This window comes from Schistocerca cancellata, chromosome 1 (genome assembly GCF_023864275.1).
Source record: "Schistocerca cancellata isolate TAMUIC-IGC-003103 chromosome 1, iqSchCanc2.1, whole genome shotgun sequence".
Classification (NCBI taxonomy): Eukaryota; Metazoa; Arthropoda; class Insecta; order Orthoptera; family Acrididae; genus Schistocerca; species Schistocerca cancellata.
Window position 1 is genome coordinate 244415320 of NC_064626.1, and position 6994 is coordinate 244422313.

Sequence of the window (6994 nt, forward strand, 5' to 3'; positions counted from 1 at the left end):
ACGGCCTTCACCTACATACCAAGAGCAGCGCCGTTTGCCTGAAATTACAGCAGAAATCAATGTGGGACGTACGAAGAACGTATCCGTTAGGACAGAACGGCGAAATTTAGCATTAATTGGTTATGGCAGCAGAGCACCGACACTGGTGCCTTTGCTGCCAGTACGGCATCGCCTTCAGTGCCTGCTGTGGGCTCGTGCCATATCGGTTGGCCCCTAGACAACTGGCAAACCGTGACTTGGTCGGATGAGTCACGATTTCAGTTGGTAAGAGCTGACGGTAAGGGTAGAGTGTGGCGCAGATCCCGCTAAGCCATGGACCCAAGTTGCCAACAAGATACTGTGTAAGCTGGTGGTGACGCCATCATGCTGGGGGCTGTATTTACACGAAATTGTCTGGTTCCTGTGGTCCAACTGAACCGATCGTTGATTAGAAATGTTTAAGTTCAGCTACCTGAAGGCCGTTTGCAACCGTTCACGGACTTTACGTTCCCAAACTAAGACAGAATTTTTGTGGATGACAATACGCCATGTCAGAACATTCTGGAGAATTCGAGCGACATGAATCCCATCGAATATTCTTGGGACATACTCGAGAGTTCGGTTCGTGCACAAATTTCTGCACCGGCAACACTTCCACAATTATGGTTCAAACGGTTCAAATGGCTCTGAGCACTATGGGACTTAACTGCTGTGGTCATCAGTCCCCTAGAACTTAGAACTACTTAAACCTAACTAACCTAAGGACATCACACACATCCATGCCCGAAGCAGGATTCGAACCTGCGACCGTAGCGGCCTCGCGGTTCCAGACTGTAGCGCCTAGAACCGCTCGGCCACTCCGGCCGGCCACAATTATGGACTAGTATAGAAGCAGCATGGCTTAATCTCTTTGGAGAGAGCTTCCAGTAACTTCCCGAGTCAATGCCACTTCGAACTGCTGCGCTACGCCGAACAAAAAGAGGTCCCACACGATATTAGAATGTGTCCAGTGACTTTTGGCACCTCAGTGTAGAACAACAGATTAGAATTTGTTCACACTTGTTCTGGCCGCTTAGCTAATAATAGAATTACAAGGAGAGTCAGTGAGAACCAGCACAAATTATCACCTATAGTGATATTATTTCAGAAGAGACTTGCTCGTAAAGTGCTGCACAGTGGTAGCTGAGTCAGATCCGGGCTATCAGATCCGGGACCAAATCCAGTAATCCACGAATTATCGACGTTGGAGTAGCATAACGGCCAGCCTTGGTGCGGGTTTTAGGCGGTTTTCCACTATCGTTTACACAAATGCTGGGCTGGTCCTCAAATTCTGCATCATAGAATTCGGCACATGCACAGTTACAAATAAAATAATACCGCACAGAACGGTACTCAAATTCCGCCCAGACACCAAGTTAATAAAACAAAATTTGCCAAATTCTGGGAAAGCAGACCCCGTACTAGAGAGAAAAAACACTAGGGTTGTAAATTTTCAAGGACGTGACAATGATTCTGCCACCGTCACAAATGGAAACAGCCGCGCGGGGTAGCCGCTCGGTCTACGGCATTCCTCACTGTCCAAGCGGCTCCCCCCTTCGGCCTTTGGAGTCCTCCCTCAGGCACGGGTGTGTGTTGTCCTTAGTTTAAGTAGTTCAAAATGGTTCAAATAGCTCTAAGCACTATGGGACTTAACTTTTAAGGTCATCATTGATTAAGTAGTGTGCAAGCTTAGGGACCGATGACTTCAGCAGTTTGGTCCCATAGGCTCTTACCACAAATTTCAAAAATTTTACAAATGGAAACGGCGTAGAACTATTTGATTGGACTCCTCCTAGGAGACAGTGAATGATAAACCAAATAACCTTCCTCATCGTCGTCGCCTGAAAAGTCCGTATATGGCACTCGTATCTGTATCCACTCGTGATGCCTTTCATCCAGGTATGCCATGGATTTCATCTCACATTTTAGAACCCAATGTCTTCGTAATCATAAGCGTTACATCAGCGACATTATCGTCGCTTCCCTACCAAAGTTACCTGCATAGTCCGCCAACATCAGTGTCTTCCCTCAAGGCGTGTACACTCCGTCTATGTTTGGAGTATTCATCATCGCCGCAGATGTCCGTAATCGCCTCTGATGCAACTCATCGTTTCTATGTGGATGCCTCTGACGTATGTCAGCGCTTTTTACGTGCGCAATCGACTGCGACTACCGGCGTTGCTTCTGACGCCTGTCATCAACTTTAACTTCCATCATCAACCCAAACATCCGTCATCGTGTTAGAATGTGTCTTAATCTGTGCAGCTCGTCAACGCGTGTCAAGTCGCTGAAGCCTGTGCAAGCCGTCACACAAGCTGTCGGCACTGGTGCTGTCTGATGTCACCAGTGCTGTCTTTCATCACACAGCAGACCGTCGCCGTCTTTGTGTTATCTTTTTAAGAGAAATACTGGGTGGTAAATAAGATTAAATAAGTGGTACAAAAAATGTCGCAACGAAGCCTACGTGTTAATGGACGATGAAATGATCCTCATCGTACTGATCTAAGCAGTCATTTTCTGTCACTCGACTACAGGCATATCGACTATGCACTGTCCAGTGGCGTTCCAATATAGGCACGTCGGTTGTTGAGCCAACCAACGCAGAATGGTATACAGGGCAGACCATCACCAGAAACCAGTAGTTTAGCCGTTCTGAAGACGACTGCCCGCAAACGTCGAAACGTCGGTTTATAGCAGTTTCTAGTTTCAAAATGGCGCAATGTCGGAAAGGATTTTATAAAAAAAAATCATTTAGCTCGTTGTCTTGTTATGGATTTCGGCTCTTCTCTACCATTAATCTCGACTTAGTTCGTTTGCTATACTGTTGAAGTCGATCAAGTCTGCGGCCGGTCCCGGCGGAAGTTCGAGTCCTCCCTCGGGCATGGGTGTGTGTGTTTGTCCTTAGGACAATTTAGGTTTAGTAGTGTCTACGCTTAGGGACTGTTGACTTTTGCAGTTAAGTCCCATAATATTTCACACACAAGTCAAAATGCTTATCGGTAGTTGATTAGTCGACAACCATCTTAATTTTAGTTTATCACTTTTAATACATCCATTGTTTTGCTATTCGCTGTACTGCTTCCTTTCCAAACTGCTGCTGTTCTTATACGGGTTTATAATAGTATCATTTACCAACAACTTCAACGTCACGTAACTTGCCACTGTTATCGTGTGAACTTTCACTCACACTTTATTTCATTTTTAGTACTGGCTTTATACGGCATAACGCAGGTCCTTCACCCGCAACGCATACGCAAAATGGTAAAAATATGTTCTTAGTTTCTGGAAAGTTTCTGAAAGTGCCAATACACTGTTATCTACATCTGCATCTGCATCTACGTGGATACTATGCAAATCACACTTCAGTGCCTGGCAGAGGGTTCATAGATCCACCTTCACAATAATTCTCTATTATTTCAATCTCGCACGGAAAAAACGAACGCCTATATCTTTCAGTGCAAGCGCTAATTTGCCTTATTTTATTATGATGGTTTCTTCCTGTGTAGGTCCACCTCAACAAAATATTTTCGCATTCGGTGGAGGAAGCTGGTGATTGAAACGTCGTGAGAAGATTCCACCGAAATTAAAAACGCCTTTGTTTTAATTATGTCCACCCCAAATCCTGTATCATGTCAGTGACACTCTATCCCCTATTTCGCGATAATACCAAGCGTGCTGTTCTTCTTTGAACTTTCTCGATGTACACCGTTAATCCTGTCTGGTAAGGATCACAGACAGCGCATCTGTACTCCAAAAGTGGACGGATAAGCGTAATGTAGACAGTCTCCTTAGGATCTACATCTTGTGATCATCAAATATTTGTCATTTATCTTAGATGCACATCATTCCTTGCAATAACTTTCTACAGAACATTGTGTATCGATGAACTGCCTTTCAGTAACCCGTCTTCGTTAAACACGTGTACCAAATACTTACCTCAAAACTTTCGTAGACGATTACCATTGGTCGCTTTGTCTCAGGAGTTCTTTTACTTGCATACTTCTCATTACCTAAAACTAAACTTGAGTAACTGCCTCATACATTTCGGTTACCCTCTATTTTCTTTTGATTTTTATTTATTTTTGAAGATTTTATGCCTTGCTACGACATTTTTGCTATCCCTTCGTCTCATTTCGTGTGCTTTTCCTACAACTACTACCTTCCATTGCTGCAATGTGTTTCACTCAAACTTTTTTTTGGCCTTATTTTTCAGCGAACGTACCAGCTAGTTTTCACTCTCGTATTGCGAGTTTTCTTAGTACACACTCTCTTCTTGAGAACATACAGCGTTCGTTCAGCTTACATATATAGTAGTGTATTTTCCGTTATTGTTTTCTTCATCTTTGACTTTCTCATTTCTTCGAAAATAAGATCGATATTTTTGCATGTTCTCCACTGTAACAAATTTAAAACTAATGCCGTTCTTTTTCTTCAGCCTTTGTCTCCCACAGGGGCAGGGTTGTCATGGGTATTAACAGATAGTTAATTTAAGGGGTGGCAACAAGAATGGCGCATTGTCAGAAGAGAGTACATTCTGGCTTTCCTGCAGTTACCCTCCTGCAACAGTACGGATAAACGTCAGTAACAGTTCTCAAGTGAAATGGCGTGGCAGCTGGAAACGTGTTCCACAGCTGAGATACAACGGACAGTGTGATAAAATGTGTAAATTGTACACAGGTTCTCCATGAAACTCGGCCGATATATAAATCATTTGGAACGTAGCGTCCACCTGTAGTGAAAGGGTGCCAACAATTTGACCAAAGCGGCACAGACGTAAGTGATGCCAGTCGGCGAGGAAGACCATCAACGCCGTCCAATGACGACCATGTCCTGCAGTCGAGGAACCGACTGCCAGCGATCGCAGATTTTCAGTTATGTTATAACTGTACTGTCATATATGACATTTTTCTCTCTTTTTTACATGTCACCCCCTGTGTCTAATATCTCTCTAAACGTTATTCAGCAGTACTACATCCTATTTGATGAAGATAGTTATTGTCTGATGGTGGCCTTGTCAGCCGAAAACCAGTGATCTGAGATAATTAACACTTTAGAAAGCAGATATTTCTGTACTTTTCATTTTTTAATATTAAATTGTTTTGCCAAGCATCGAGGTGAGGATTAATTAAAGTTAATATTAATAGGTGAAAACTAATTATGAAAGCTGAAGAAATGAATTAAAATTTGTACCACAGCCAGGACATGAACCAGAGCGTCTTTGCCTATTACGCAGGTCTGCTAGCCATTACTCCAACACATTAATGCAGCAGACACTGCTCCATGGACTACCCTAGTCCAGTGCCCACCCTAACACAAACTTCAATTCACTTCTTCAGCTTCTTTTTCCGCTTCTTGGACAGCTGAAGATGTGAACTGAAGTTTGTGTTAGGGCGGACACTGGACGAGGGTAGAGCAGTGTTTGCTAGCATCCATCTCCAGTAAACAAGTAGATCCAGCTTCCATTCCCTACTCTGTTAAAAATTTTAATTAAATTCTTCAGCTTCCACCATTATCGTAGATAAATATGAGACTGAAATGTCTCAAGGAAAATTTAATTGTATCTGATCTATAGATCACCTAAGCCTGAGGTGATAATTAGTTACATTCTAAATGCCCTTGGCATTAAATCCTACCTACTAAACTAGGATCGTTGCCTTTCCTTATAAGAGATGACGAGTTTCATTCACTACATACAGTGTGAGTCAGGGGATGATAGTGATTTTGAATGAAAAACTTGATATGGACATATACCGTATTGAGAAAGGTTTCCGAGATTGAGCGCATTTGATACACTGTTATTTATTTCCTGTGTTATTCAAACATTGTCACTGTTTACAACGGACCAAAGTAGTGTAGAGGAAGTTGAGACGAACAGTTTGAGACGTGGCACTTGTGGAGTCGGAAAACTACCTCAAACTGGTCTACAAAAACTACCTAAGCTGCAGCGCAAGCTCGTCGAGGGCGATTTTCAATATTCTCGCACTCTTTTCGCGCAAACTGTTAGTCCTAGAGAAAAAATGAGTAGGACAATTTTGTTGGAAATTTGACAGTCTCATCGTTTTACAGTGCGTTCTGGAGAACATTTGCTGAGAGGCAGATAGATACTTGGAACAGATGCCTGTGGGGAGATATGGCCTTTTTTGGCGTATATTAAGCCACTGTTGAGCATTGGGATTTGAAATTTTAAAATGAATGAATTGCTGAAATTCGAAGATTTTATTTTTTTATCCACTTTCAGAAAGGAACTCCATCACTCTCAAACGAAGTTTAATCAATCTTGTACAATATATGATACAGAAATAATGAACAGTCACTACGGTAGTTCTGAGATAAACTAATAGAGGAATTTGGAACACATGGTCAGAATTGAGACTGCTCCCTTTTTTCAGTTGGGTGGTGCTGACCGACTTTAGCAGTAATATTTGTATTCTCTTCACACAAAATAAGCTGATCAAATTCGTTATCAGATATTCCTGAGCCGGTGTCGTGTTCTACCGTTAACAGATCGTTTTTGTCAGGAACATATGAATCACAAGGGTCAGAGTCAGCGGCTTCAGAAAATATCTCCTTCGTCATCTGTATAATTCGTCCGCTTCTATTACACACATTTATAGGCTTTTTCCAGGCATAGAACTCTAAAAAAGATTGAGTTAGGTACTGATGTATGCTAGGACTTCCTTGTTGAATGTAATTAAGGAAAAGAGCTGTAAAAAGAGTAGGTATCTATCTTCGCAACTAGCAACCAACATGAAACAATGATAAAATGAATGAGCCATAACAAACCAAATGAAAACTGCAACTCTGCAAAGTACAGACCCTTGTAGAGTAAATATTTCGAACCAATGAAATTATAGTGTATGAACTAAGAGAACCACACCAAAACGAACTGACTGAGAATTGAAAACGCGGTTAAAATAAATAATTTGGTAGTTGTGATTTTATGAACAAAATTATGCACTCCAAAGCCCTGTAAGCC